The following is a 15479-nucleotide window of genomic DNA, read 5'->3' as shown; positions in this document are numbered from 1 at the left end:
TGGCCGAGTTAGAGTTTTAGACCTGCAGGCTGATCGGTGCGATATGCAAAATGATGTTTTTTCCAAGTTTCCTAACAGTCACATGCTGTGTAGTTTATTTTTCCTTCTTGCTGCCCCGATTTTGATTTGTACAGCTTGAAGTGGTGGAGCGTAATAGATGTGTTTGCATTTGCCCGAAAAACTTAGAGTTCCAATCACTCATCCATTACCTTTGATAGCTCAGAGAGTATTTGGCTTTGCCCAGATAAGGCCTGAGTATACATCCAGTCAGATTCAGTTGAATTGTTTGTACACACACGGCGCTTTGGCATTGGTCTGCTTGGATGGGCTTTGGCGTGATGGAGAATTTCATCCCCACCCCCTCCGCTACCTCACTGACAGTGGCGCTTTGGGGCCGGAGCTGTTGGTGAAGGGTGTGTGGCACCTCAGGCTACAAATGTTGCCTTGCGTAAAGGACAAAAAGAGAGGATATCTGCGGGTTAAGAGTGCCTCAAATGTTGGCCCACATGGACCTACATACCCACCATTCTATATTTAGACATAATAGACATAAGGTATACTCTGTAAGTCACTGAAAGCAGCAGTAAAACCAGTAAAAAACGCCTTTATCGTACAGCTGCTTTTCCAGTCTTTTTCTCGAATTAATGATGAAAAGAAACAGTTCATTTATTAAAAATCTTTTAGTCCTGTACTTATTTGTCTCTTTTTAAAACCATGGCATGTTCAAATAGTCGTGCATCAGCGGTCCCCAACCTTTTTTGGTTGGGTCGGTTTATGTCCAACAATATTTTCACGGACCAGCTTTTAAGGTGTCGTGGATAAATACAACAAAATAACACAGAGGAAAAGACCCAGGGAAACCGAGATAACAATAAAAATTATTTTTAAAAAATAGCAATAAAAACCCTGAAAACCATAAATTTCATACCTGAGCCTCAACTCTAGCAGCCTGGTACCAAACGATTCACGGACCGGTACCAGTCCATGGCCCGGAGGTTGGGGACCGCTGATCTAGGTGAGGTAAAGTAATAAATTGCTTAATCTGTAATCATTTATGTAATATGATTAGAAATAAGATTTTTTAAAACTATACCAGAAAAAATATTTACTAAAATAACAGTAGTGGAAAAAAACGCTGTCTTCCTTTTTAGACTCACTTATACAGTGGGGTTGTGTTGTTTCTGTGCAGATTGCCCCATTTTAAAGTTAAAGGAATATAAAGTGAAACACTGTGATCTATCAAAAGGTACTGGTTATGTAGGCTGGGTCCCTCATCTTCAAACCAGAAACACTTACAGCCAGTGTAAAACAACTAGAAAAGTGAGAAGCTCGATGTTGATGAACCTGCCATATGCTGGATTGTATGCCATCCATGCTTTGTTCCACCTGGTCTCATACCTGCTATTGAACTGTGACACACTGGAGCTGGGATAAACTGTGATAACTTTGCACCTACCTGATCCTCTCCTCTTCTTCATCTCGCCAGTTGCTTGTTTGGTGTCTCATGTGTGTGTGTCGCACTCCTCGTGTTCTCTTCATTCTCTCATTCACCTGAGCCCCATGCCTGCTGTTCATAGTACTGTTTATTGATTTATTCTCGGAACACGATCAAGAGACATAGATTAGGTAAAAGTTAAATATGAATGCTTTATTAAAAGTCTAAATAGTCATCATCATTATTCCATATAGGCTAAACAGTCACACAACACAGTCTGCAACTCTATCGGATGCTTGCTGGGCAAATATTCAGTGCAACAACAGATGTACATCAATCAGGATGCGATCGCTGTTTATTATTTACTGCAGTGTAATCAGTGGATTCTATGATATCTCCGTCGGATAGCATCTATCTTTACACTCTCATCCCTTCCTCTGTTGCTCTTGTTTCTCTTTCAGGTTTTCTTTTCCTCTCGCTCTCTCTGTCTCTCTCTGTGGAATACATGTTTGATTCGCCAAATCCGTTGCAGAGATGCTTCAGGGGAAAACAAATTAGACCGATGGGGCTGAAACCCATTTTAGGAGAGCAAAAAATTCTGATCTATATATCTGCTGATGTTCTTTATTCATCTTTTTCCATCCATGTTTTTGACGTCTTATCCGAGCAGGGTTGCGGTGGGGCCAGAATCAAACCCAACTGACGTCATGCAAGAGGCGAGGTAGACCCTAAACAGCTCCCTCCCACTCCATCACAGATCTAACACCAAGATTCAGACACCCTTTAATACCCGCATCCACAGCTGAAAATGAAGAATCGTATTTAATTGTCTTATTGGTGCATGTTTGGAGCTGCTCTGCTGTATGGAGCCACTGTGCTCAAAAGACTGTGGCGATTACACCGTTTCTAAATCACTTGACGCATCATTTTTCAGATATGATCAAGAAAACAGTTTATTTTATCAGTGCGTAACAAAGAACATATAGTATAGTTGTCATTGTCCAATATATAATTAGATATTTGTAAATGTACTTTAGTTAAGGCCTAATTACCAAAGACAAATATGGAACCACGTAAAATCTATTACTCGCTGGTATCTCAAGGAGTGAGATAATCAATTGATTTGCTGCCATCAGAAAAGGCTATTAGTTTCCAAGCATTAAAGACATTTGAGACAACGTTATAAATTCTGAGTATTTCTTTTTTTTTTTCCAAATACGCCACTCAAAAGAATTTCCAATGAATTAAAGAAAAAATGAATATACATTTGAAGATGTCAGCAGCATCATTACTGTGTGTGTGTGTGTATATATATACAGGGTGGGCCATTTATATGGATACACCGTAATAACATGGGAATGGTTGGTGATATTAAAGTCCTGTTTGTAGCACATTAGTATATGTGAGGGGGCAAACTCCTCAAGATGGGTGGTGACCATGGTGGCCATTTAGAAGTCGGCCATCTTGGATACAGCTTTTGTTTTTTCAATAGGAAGAGGGCCATGTGACACATCAAACTTATTGGTAATGTCACAAGAAAAACAATGGTGTGCTTGGTTTCAACGTAACTTTATTCTTTCATGAGTTATTTACAAGTTTCTCTTTGTTCACAGCCATTGACATGTCGAAGAGGTTAACACGTGAGGAGCGGATCGAAATTGTGTTGATATCTGGTAAACGCAGTAACCGGGTCATTGCAGCAGATTTCAATGCAAGACACCCTACGAGACCACCCATCTCCCATGCTACAGTTAGCAAACTACTTGCTAAGTTTCATGAAACTGGTTCAGTGTTGGATTTGCCAAAATGTGGATGCAAGAAAACTGCCACTAATGAAGAAACATCAGTGGCTGTCCTAGCTTCATTCAGCAAGAGCTCACAGCGTAGCACTCCCCGCATGTCACTGGAGAGTGGCATTAGTCGAACATCCCTTCGGCAGATATTAGCTACTCACAAATGGCTCCCTTACAAACTCCAGCTACTGCAGCATCTCAACGAGGATGACCCAGATCGGCGCACAGAATTTGCAGAATGGACAAAACAAAAATTGGAACAGGACCCTCAGTTCACGCAGAAGATTTTGTTCAGTGATGAGGCAAACTTTTATGTGAATGGTGAAGTTAACAAACAAAACCACCGCTATTGGTCTGACACTAACCCACATTGGATGGATCCCTCCAAGACTGTTGGAACAACAAAAGTGATGGTTTGGTGTGGTATATGGGGTACAACGATAGTGGGTCCATTCTTCATCAATGGAAACCTCAAGGCCACTGGATATGTGAAATTGCTACATGATGATGTGTTTCCCTCTTTATGCACTGAAGCTGGCACGTTCCCTGAGTTTTTCCAGCAAGATGGTGCACCACCACATTATGGGTGCCAGGTCCGAGCATTCCTAGATGAACAGTTTCCTGGAAAGTGGATTGGTCGTCGTGGGCCAGTTGAATGGCCCCCAAGGTCTCCCGATCTGACCCCCTTAGACTTTTATCTTTGGGGTCATCTGAAGGCAATTGTCTATGGTGTGAAGATACGAGATGTGCAGCACCTGAAACTACGGATGCTGGATGCCTGTGCTGGCATTTCTCCTGCGGTGTTGCTATCAGAGTGTGAAGAGTGGGAGAAGAGGGTTGCATTGACAATCCAACACAATGGGCTGCACATTGAACACATTTTATAAGTGGTCAGAAACTCATGAAAGAATAAAGTTACATTGAAACCAAGCACACCATTGTTTTTCTTGTGACATTACCAATAAGTTTGATGTGTCACATGGCCCTCTTCCTACTGAAAAAACAAAAGTTGTATCCAAGATGGCCAATTTCTAAATGGCCACCATGGTCACCACCCATCTTGAGGAGTTTGCCCCCTCACATATACTAATGTGCCACAAACAGGACTTTAATATCACCAACCATTCCCACGTTATTACGGTGTATCCATAGAAATGGCCCACTTTTTTAAATTATCTATCGATCTATCGATCGATAGATAATTTAAAAAAGTGAGCCTCAGAGGGTTAAAAGATGTGGCTCTGAAGCAGTAATGTCTGTGTATGATGCTTTTTCATAAATAGCATACCTCGTGACAAAAATGTTTGAGAACTCCTAAGCTAAGAGAGCTAAGATAGCTAAGGTAGCTAGCTATCTAGCGATAGAAGCCTCTTCTTTACTTTGAGCTTGTAGATGAGGCAGTGGCTTTGTCAGTGCTTGACTCATTAGCTGCTGTAACTATAAAGAATACCTCTTTCCTTCATATCTTCACCTTGCCTGTTAAAGCTTCTTCCACAGCCAGAAATTTTATCTTTGGTAATTAGCCTAGCTACCACCAGATGGTAACAATCCTTACAAACAGTTTCTTTTGTGATGAGCACTCCAAAGGGGAACAAACTAACCTACATTTCTTACAATGGCACCGTTAGGCTAATGAGTCGGGTTTCAATATCCGTTTACTTCAAATGCACCGCGGTATTGAAGTTCAGTATGCTCCCTATTAATACCTGCGGATACAGATGATGACAGGGTTGAAAATAATTTGCAGCATGAAGCAGATCAGATGATGAGTCAACAGAGGCAATGGAACTGCAGCATTGCTTTTGAACTCTGAACAGCACATACTGCATGCCTCCAACAGTGAGTTAAACGTATCATTAAGTTCAAATTAGGCCCTGTGCTTTCAGGAATACACATAATTGCCTAAATGTCCAGATATAATTCTTGAAATCAGACTCGTCATCTGTTGTGCTTTCACATCACAGTCATGTCCTTGTCACTAAAGCGACAGGCTCTGCACCGATTCAAACTGGTGCAGCAGTAAACTCACGCGGCCTGTTGGTTTGCAGCGGAAAGGGAGAGTGGCAACTTGGTTTAATGATAATAGCTCTGACGATAGCGGTGATAATCCTCCTGCTATTCTTGCTGACTGCAGAGAGCCCGCGCTTTGTTCTCCGCTCCCCCTATTAGCGTGATGGAGGTTCATTTTAATTTGAATGGACCATCAGTTGGATAACGGTAGAATCGCTCGCCCGTGTGTGAGTGCAGACTTGTGTGTAAGAGAAATCGAGCATGGAGAGAAATATGTGCACACGATAGAATGCAGGCACATGCATGTATGTACACACAGTGTGCGCTGTCAAACAAAGACGCAATAATAGAGAAGGACCCGCGGGTCAGTGTGGCGACCTTGCTGGGCTGCAGGTGCTATTATCTTCCTGGCACCTGTTCCGGGAGAGTTCTTCCTCAATGTCTGCCACAGCTGAGGCTTGAAACACCAAGATGGCAGACAAAGGCTGCAGTGAGCAGAAACATTATATTTCTTATGCTGCTTTTGATAGATGCTGAAAGGAAACTGTACATGTTCGACACATTTTTAGCACAGTTCTTTAAATAATTTAGTGAGAGATTTCAAGGGGAACTATTTTACATGTATAAGCATACATATATTTATTGGTGTTCTGTGTTTAAAGCAGTATTTCCCAATATTTTAGATGTAAAAAAAAACCCAGCAGAGCTAAAAAAAAGAGTGCATTAAATAATCAGCTAAAGACTAATCAGCTGTTTATATTTTTTCGCATGTATATATATATGTATATATATAGGAGAACTGATGTGTGATTCTAGGTTTGTTGTCATGTACACCAGCGGTCCCCAACCCCCAGGCCACGGACCGGTACCAGTCCATGAGTCGTTTGGTAGCGAGCCGCAAGAGTTGAGGCTCGGGTGTGAAATTTATGGTTTTCAGGGTTTTCATCATTAACTCGATTTCTCTGGGTCTTTTCCCGTGTAGTTGTGTCTTATTTTGAAAGTAATATTCATGCGTTACCATATCGACCAGAGAGCATTGTTACTCTCAATGTTGTTGGCGCATTTCAGGAGGACGCTGCTAATAAAGTTACACAGTTTCTGTCTTGGTCCTATCATTTTATTTTGTTGTATTTATCCATGACACCTTAAAGGCCGGTCCGTGAAAACATTGTCTGACATTGAACCGGTCCGTGGCGTAAAAAAGGTTGGGGACCGCTGATGCACATTACTGAAGAACCCAGAGAACTTCTATTAGAATGTTCTAGATTCCTGAGAATTCTGAAAGAAAGGCAAAATCTGATTAACATATAGCTTAAGGGTCAATTAAAAGCTAAAGCTATGGCAATTAATGTTAGTCTTTAGCGTCCTAAAAATCACATTCATCCCCACATTACATTCCCACATCATATGAGAGTGTCTGAGCTCAAAAGCATTAGACCCACTGTGAAGACATGTTTAGAAACACTGACTAGCAGCAGCTAACACCACCAAACACATCAGCGCTTACTGACGGAATCGCCACAGTGTCCTTGTCATCAGACAGAAGTGAGATTCACTGAATCATCTATTTGTATTACAGCTCGTAGGACTCCCCGATGACTAAAGGATTATCTGCTGGAGGCAATCTGGACACAGTTCATAATTTTAGTCAACACTGCGAAGTGTGACCTCACTTTGTAGGTATGTGACTTAAAAAGAAGAGAGCAGCTTGTGAGCACAGGGTCAACCAAGAGGAGAGGAGCGGGCGCGCTGGAGGCCTGGACTCGCTACTGTAGTCTGATCACTTTACTTCAGTCGGATGCTATTAAGACTTTGCATGATTTTTGGGTTGATCGTAGCTTTATTCTACATTAATGCTCTCAGCTGCTGTATTGGAGATGCACGCACTGTATGTGCTGTATGCACGAGTGTGAGCAGTAAAACTGTAAGCCGGCAGAGTCACTGAGACAGATTGCTCTTCTTATTTGACCCTGAGTTTGTACAAGTTCCCTGTGGCACTGTTAGAGTTTGTACAGTCGTAGCCTGGTGGTGAATGGGCAGACAGTATAAACAAGGCTCAGCCCTGGCTCTCTGTGTGGGTAGTTTGTCATAGCTGTGACTTCAGGGCTATCTAAATAGCAGCAAGCGGGCGCGTTCATCATCACATTCATCCTTAGCAGGGTGAGAGATGGATGCCCTACCCGTCCACCAGGTCATGAGTTATCACTCACCAGGGGCTGCTGGTTCATACAAAGGTCAAAGGACCATTTGTCTTCAGGCAAGTATGCCTTTCTGGTGCATGCAAACACACACACACACATGTGCTTCTATTCACAGCTACAATCACTTACCTGGGAATTTATTTATTTATTTTTTAAATGATATTTTTTATTTTTGTCACTACTTTATGATTACTTACTAATGAATAATCTGGGGATTTGCATTTAAAGAAAAATTCTGTGTTGCAATATGTATAATCATTTGTTTATATATTTTGCTGGGAGGTGGATGAGCATTATTGTGTCTACAAGCTAAATATGAAAGTGCAACTGCAGATGCACACCATTGTAGTAAAAACGTACTAAAATTAGTAAAATCTGGCAAATTTCACAACTGCATTTAGATTTATATTATCTTTGTTCATGAGAAATACTCAGGCCCATCCATCCATTTTCCAAGCTGTGAAAGGTTTGAGGCAGGTGCACCCGAACAGGTCACCATGTCACCATAATTTTGAAACATTTTGAGGAATTTAGTTATTAGTTGACGTGGTTCCCCGCTTTCAGGGACCTATGTGAGAAAATTGATAGGACTCACTTATTCAGTAAATGTATTGTTACTGAATATATTGTTGCCTGCTCCCAGCTGGTAGCTTAGTGAGTAATTGAAACAGAGAAATTAAAAACAGAATTAGATGCCCTAAACTTCACTTTGATATTTAAAACCCTGTTATATACAAATTGAATGAATAAAATGTGATAAGCTTCAGAAGCGCTGGCTGACAGATTTAGCAAAGTTAGCATACCCAGTTTGCAGTCTCCCAGTTCTATATATTATTGGCAATTTGAAAAGTTTTCCTGAGTGTATTTTGCGCTGAATATGACATGAGTTAGAGCTCCAGTACACGCTAGGCTAATGAGCTGCTGGCTGTAGCTTTACATTTATCAGTATTTGTGTAACTCACAGCAACGAAAGCAAAGCAATCCACCGGTATCTACAAATACTAGCAACTTAACTGTATGAGATAATTATATAATTGGAAAGGTCAGACAAAATCAGCTTGCCTGGATCTAAAACACAGTCTAGTAATCTCCACCTCTCTGAGTCAGTTTGTAAGGTATGTAGGTAAGCTATGCAGTCACTGGCGTGTTTTTGTCGTTGTTATTTCACATATTTTGTGCTAATTGAAAACTCATTCACTGCTCATTCACAGAGAGCCTCAAATTAAACCAGCGCTTTTTAAAATGACCGTTAGAGTGCAGTCCTTTTAAATGTGTAATAACAACAGCACCGACACTGTGGTATATTCCACTGTAGTAAATGAAAATATGCTCCAGCAGAAATTTCCAAAACATAATCACACAAAACAGATTAGCTTTCACCGTCACCCTCAGACCTTGTGGCTGGGGTTGGAGTGGTGTTATGTAATGAGTCAGAGGGCATATGGATTGGATCTCTGTTAAAACTAGAGAATGCATTATCATTAGTGTGTCTACAGTAAAGAACCAGCCAACCCTGAATAGATCCATTGTCTTTCATTTCCACTCATTAGTCTCCTGTAATAAAGACTGGTTTGCTGCTAGCAAGAATTTACCTTTTTAACAGGAGACTCTTTTCTCAGCCACTGACATCACCTGTTTAGATAAGACGGAATAACATGAAACTTTAATGATCCCTGTGGGGAAATGGGAGTGTTACAGCTGCAGCTGGTAATAATGGAGACACTGAAGGAAAATAGAATTATCATGTGAATACAGCAGAGTGGGGAAAATTAAATGAGCCCAGACCAGCAATCTCAATATTAAACATGTTCAATTGGCACATATTACAACAACAAGAGCACACTTTTAATTATTGCATTATAATGGGGAGAAAAACAACAACAACCGCTCGCTGAATCACACCAAAAAGAAAGCGCTGCGTGGTAGAGGAAATTTAGCAAAGATCGTAAAAAAAGTTACTCTTCACATTGCAAACATCTGCATGAATGGTAAACAGGTTTATTTTAAGAAATGCATTTCGCTGACCAGCATTTATTATCTAGAGGTGTTTCTAATTCTCAGATCTAAAACTTTATGAATATATTAACGTGACATATGAAACGTTGCATCATTTAGCTTGAGAACGTGTACAGCAGGTTTATAATAATGTCTCTGTACTCCGGTTTTTGGATTCTGTAGAAAGAGAATTATAATCCTGAGATATTTATTGATAAAAGGTTCTAATGTCTCTGTGTGGCTACATTTTAATGTAATTATTATCCTTAAAAGTATGCACAAACACACAAAAAAGTGGCATTTATTGTTATCACTTGGCTATAGGTCATGTATTTGGCTGTAATAATGCGAGCTTCTCCTCAAACAGCTCCGGCTGAGGCCTGAAGTCCTCCACACACCTGCTCGTCGCTGACCCACTCTCCTGCCAGCCCCGTAATCCGATCCTTGTTGGCTGTGCTCTTGGCCAAACTGCAGCGCTACCCATTATCTTGCACTAAGCAGGTGCTGAGACGCATCGCTCCTTGATCACAATGTAGATCTGCGCAGAGCGCACGTGGAGTAATCCATTTTTCAATTTGGTCTCCTGCCTGGGATGAATTAACAGATGTCGATTGATTTTCCTTCCCGTGTAACTGTGAGCGTTGTTTACGCCCGGCAGCCAGGGCGTTATACCTGAGAGCCATGGGCGGAGCACACGTTATAATTAGCGCTCTTTATATCCCAGCGGCATCTGGCTGTTACTTTGACGTGTTTACTTTTCTACCCTCTCTGTTAAAACGAATTAAGCTCTCCTCTATAAATGATGGTTTTATCTATATTGTATCAGGTGTGTAACATGTGAACGAACAGCATCACTCCTCATTTGCTCTTCTTTTACTGAAAGGCCTAATCACTCTAACAAAGACTACACGTCACTCCTCGTACCCTGGAGACTCAGTCTCGACTTGACGCGCCCCCTAGCATTTTCACAGCCGTCGTTGTTCACCAGCTGGTTATTATTACTAAAAATACGCTTATAAAACTGGTGTAGCCTGGCACCATCACCCACTAATGACGGGAGTCAAGTGGCGCGCGGCAGATATGCCCTCACATGCGCGCTGTCACAAGCCATTTAATTGAAGTTGAGGAAATGGGAGCCGGCGTTGTTTTGCTCCAAGCCCACCCTCTACCCCCTTAACCCCACCTCACAGTCCCCCCCCTTCCTCCCCCCAAGTCGTTATGCTGTCTTTATTGCCATCATCTCAGTGATCATGATAGCGATGATCCGATATTATCTTCACTAAGGTCGCTGTTCAGGGTTGTTTATTCTCTCTTCAGTCTTAGGTAGGAAAAGAAAGAACCATAAAGCGTTCACATGAGGTGAACAAGGAATGCTGCATTGATTTTTACAAGTGTCAAACAAACGGTAAAGCCTTGGCTGTGAATCTCAGGTGACTTTAAATATTTATGACTAAATGAGGATCAACTTGTTTTTGAAACTTTTTAACACTCTCCCTTACAGCGTGTGGGTGCGGTTTGATTTGATTGACAATAAACACCACGAGCAAAACAACAAAAACAACAAAACAGCATATTTCAACACATTTAGATCCAAAGATTGCTCAACTCTGACTGGTGCTGGGAAGCATCCCCACTGAGCTCTTCCCACTTCAGGCTAGTCAGAAAAAAACAATTTAATAAAAGTCTGTTTTTTGAAATAACCGATCGTGTTTTGGAGAAAATAAAAGTGAGGAACCTTTGTCATTGTCAAGGGGTAAGGCTAAATCACTGCACAGCTAATTTGCATAATTAGTTCTTAACAGGTTTTGATGTTTTTCCTTCCTTCTTCTTTCACCTGTTGCACACTTCAGTTTCTCTTGACTAGTGTTGTGCAAGTTACTTGGGAAAAGTAGTTAGTTACTTATTAGTGATTACTCATTTTCAATAGTAATCCCGTTACATTACTCATTACTTATTTGCAAAAGTAATTAGTTACTTATTACTTAGTTACTTTTTAAAAACATGATGCACAACCTGACTAGGTAATGAAGCAATGCACCTTTCAGCCCAATTCTATTTTTCATGCACAATCCAAACTGAATCAAATGGAAAGCCTCTTTTTAAAATTTGTTTTGATTTTATGCACATTGCATTAAATAAAAATGACATTATATGCAACAGTCTTTGACTTGAAGAAATTCTTTAACATTTAAACCTATTTTCTGCAGATTCCAGCATATAAAATAAAAGTTTTTGTGTTTACACTCACTCTTTCAAATAGATGCAAGTAAAACATAGCAGAAAACAAATAAAACTAAAGATTCAGCAACACTAAGTCCTGTCGTTCTTCTAGTTGTTACCGTGCTATTTCCGAATGATTTTCTTAACAATATTTCCCATTAACTTAACAGGCATTTAATTATGCATTATGTATATATTATGTATACATAAATGTAATTTTTTTTTCATTTCTCTGAGAGAACAACACCAGTGAGGATTGACTGATGGGCAGTCCACTTGCTCTTATTTTGACAGTTTAGTCACAGCTAACTAGCTAGCCCCAGCTGTTCCCTTCTTGTGTTTCCCCATTCGCTGCCTTGCTGGACAGGTTGTTATTCTGGCAGTCCTCAATATCAATTGCTGCTTCTCCCAGAAAAACATCTTGTCATCTCAGGCATTCTCTAACTCTACCATCTTAGTCTGCAGCTGGCTGCTGTAATCTTTATTCTGCTGTGGAGAACTGCTTCAAGCTCTAACCAGAGCCTGCAGCTGGTGGAGAAATGGTTCGTGTGTGGCGCTGCCGACCTCACCAAAGCTGCAGAGCAGGAGTTTATCAGCAGGATGGGACTCATTCGAGAGGCCGCTGATTATATTACTCAGCTATTTATTCATCTCAGTGTACATAACTTGTAAACCCCAAATGCTCCTTTCACGGTGCTCGCTGTGGTTACAGCCATCCTGCCCAGCCCTGCCCCAGCCTGTCCCTGCCCCTCGCTGCTGCACCAAATATAATTTAAATCTATGGGAAACACTGATTGAGGTTTAACTCCTTCCAAAGCAGCACACTGCATGCTTCTTTCAGTTACAATCAGACCGCAATCTTACAAGAAAACGTTCCTTTCACCACCACCGGTGGGAGGTCAGAGGTCGCTATCAGCTAAAGAACTACAGCCCCAGACTTGCCACTGATGGAATGTTTTGTTCAAGGGCGCGTGCCAGAATGGCTGTTGGAGCTTGGATCTCACTACTTTCCACCACAGCAGCCAGAAAGCGCACAAATGTCCCATAAAGCAAAGCCATTGTCCTGAGAATCCCACCTGCCTTTCAAGTGCTTAGCCATCCATGTCTGTGAGCATGTATCCCACTCCAGCACTGGGTACCTGGGTGTGCTACCTCCATGTCGAAGTATACTGCAAAGAAAAAAAAGACAGAGTCCAGAGAGGGTCTACCGGGAGGCAGGAGGAAAGTGGAGCAGAGCTGGGTCACACATGGAGATGGCGAAAGGGGGAGCTGAGACCAGATGATAGATTGGAAAATGAGGGTGATTCCCAGAGAAATGTGTGTGTTTCCGTTCATGTGTGGGAAATAACAGGCGGGAGTAAATGAAATGAGCACGTGGACGTTTTATGTGTCTATGATGAGGCAGGACAGCTGCCAGGGCTGGTGTCCCCAACTTGGAGGTCAGCAGCAGGTGTCACACCTGAGCAACCAGAGGGTAAATGCTGAAGTAGCAGGTGTGAGGGAAAGAAATGGAGAGACGGTGAAAGGCGGGCGAGGATGGATGATTGAGCTGAGGGAGAGTAGAGGGGTTAAGCACCGGGGTGACGAGCTCTCCCAGTTTAGAGAGTGACAATTTGATGGATGAATGAGGGGGCTGGAGGAGAGGAACTGAAGCTAAGGAAACAGTCAAGTTGTGTAGCACTGATTGTTTGGATGGGCAGCTGACTGTGTTTTCTTCTTAACTCAGTTAAGATATCGTTTGGTTTTGACACGTTTTACACTCCGGATCCATGAAGACGGCAGTCATGAGAGGAAGAACGGCAGGATCACGTGTGCTTCTCGAGGTCCATGGAGTGCAGTTACACAGAACAATAAAGACAGCATGGGTGCGAGCTGACTGTGCTAAACACTGCCCCTTTACCGACACGAGGAGGTGGAGTGGCTGAGCCGGATCGAGATGAGAAGCCTTCTTTGTTCTTCCCTGTCGTCTCTCTCATATGAGTCGATGCTGTGGCCAGAAACCAGAAGGGGACGGCGAGATTATGTTTGGCTGATTTGAGGCCAATTGCTGGTTTCGCCTAAGCATCAGATGAGCAAGGAGGAGTGGATGTCAAAGAGATGCGAGCATCAGTGATTATTAGAGGGTTGGGAGGGCAATAGAGGGAGAAGACTAAAGTGCCTCCTTGCTGCGTCTCAGCTTGAATGCGACAGACACAATCTCTCCCACACGTGCTCGGCCTGGCGGCTGGGCTGGGTGTTATGGGTCTTTGGCAATGCCTGTGGTCCCCCTCTGAAAGTCTGCTGTGGCTGCTGTTGTTGTGACAGCGTGTCAAAATTAACACTCACAGCCACAGCTGTAACTGCTGAACATGTTGAAAGCACAAAGCATTGAACTCACTGCTATTTATTGCTCTCTGGCCTACTGTCAGCTCTGGGAATTTTTTGTTATAGAGTATAGCTCAGAAATCTGCAGTGTGCTGTGTGTGTTGGCAAGTCTCTGTTTCAGCAGAATAGGGCTTTGAAGACTCATTAGATGTGGCTAATCTGAATAACTTGTAAGGTGTTATAATAGACATTTTAGTTTTGGGTTTAAGAAGATCAAACTAACCTTGTTTTTTTTATTTTATTTAATATAGAAAAACAACATTGTACTTATATACTGATTAGTGTGCAATTATCTTGCAACAAAGTAAAATATTCTCATAACTCAGAATTAATCTTTTAAAAATAAAGAAAAGCAGGTGCCAGTTTGTGGAAGCTGGCATGTTGCCTGCCATCTTGAAGTCAAGTTAAGATGGACATCAGCATTTTATGGATATGACTAGAGACCGGCGGTATATGTAGTACTTAGAAGGGGAGCTGTAGGCGTTAATGTGCAGTGGAGGCAGATTTTAATTTGTATTTGTACCTATCCTCTCAGAATGGGTCCGCTTCACCAAAGAAACGAGAACAGGAAGGAAATAAAACACGACCCCTTTCCCCCTCACCTCAAACTTCATCTGGTAATAAGCTAACTGGTAATAAGCTAATTATACCAGCTAATGCTAGGCTTGAGTGTCCTAAAAGTCACACTTTCCCTCTGATAAACATTGTGAAGTTTCACTAATGCGGACTAGCAGCAGCTTAAAGCAGCTAACAGGTTCAAGATATGCTCAAGAATTCACCTCAGTATTGCTGTTATCGGTCAGAAGTTAGCTTCTCTGACTCAGCGACCCATATGGAAGTCCATTCGCTACGTTTTCCGGCTTCCTCCGCACATAGGCGCGTCTTTTCAGGTAAGAGGTAAACAGTCGACTCACAGCTTACCCAATTAGCAAGAAAGGTCTGGGGCTGATCTGATTGGTGTCTGGGTAGACTCACTACAGACAAACAGCAGGCCAGAGTGTGGGGGTAAAAACGTAAAATGCTGCGAAATTTTCAGTTGACACATATCTGTTTTTTATTTCTGTTATCAACACTTAAATCTAAGGGTTTCTATAATTCAAATATGTTAAAAAAAATAATGTGTACAAAACGGTTTTTTAATATAACCAGTAGTAGAAGCACATCAGCTAGCGATGACCATTATGGGGTATATTTTAAATGTAATTTTTTTTAATCTTTCTTGGCTAAAACTCTTTTGTCTTACAGCATCAGTAGCTGTGATTATGCACTTGAATTTAGAGGAGTAAGACAACAGAATCCAACTGACCCCTAATCTGCAATCTACTGACATCTAGTGGTGAGATTTTACACGCCGTAGCTTTAATCCTCTGCTTAGTTCAACTCGAAGCACAAAAAAGAAAAGATCCAGGTCCATGTTCACGCTCACAAATTATTACAGTTGAAGCAAGAGCAGTAAGCATT

At 41.7% G+C, this 15479-nt stretch overlaps 1 protein-coding gene across 2 annotated transcripts in view; it reads left to right on the top strand.

Moving 5' to 3' along the window:
• Nucleotides 1-15479, top strand: part of adarb2 (adenosine deaminase RNA specific B2 (inactive)) — a 232409-nt gene that overhangs the window by 10265 nt on the left and 206665 nt on the right. The gene's annotated exons all lie outside the window — the stretch shown is intronic.

The sequence above is a fragment of the Rhamphochromis sp. 'chilingali' genome (assembly GCF_963969265.1).
Source record: "Rhamphochromis sp. 'chilingali' genome assembly, chromosome: 18".
Lineage (NCBI taxonomy): Eukaryota > Metazoa > Chordata > Actinopteri > Cichliformes > Cichlidae > Rhamphochromis > Rhamphochromis sp. 'chilingali'.
Note: the sequence above shows the minus strand (reverse complement) of the source record. Positions and strands in the feature narration are given on the sequence as shown.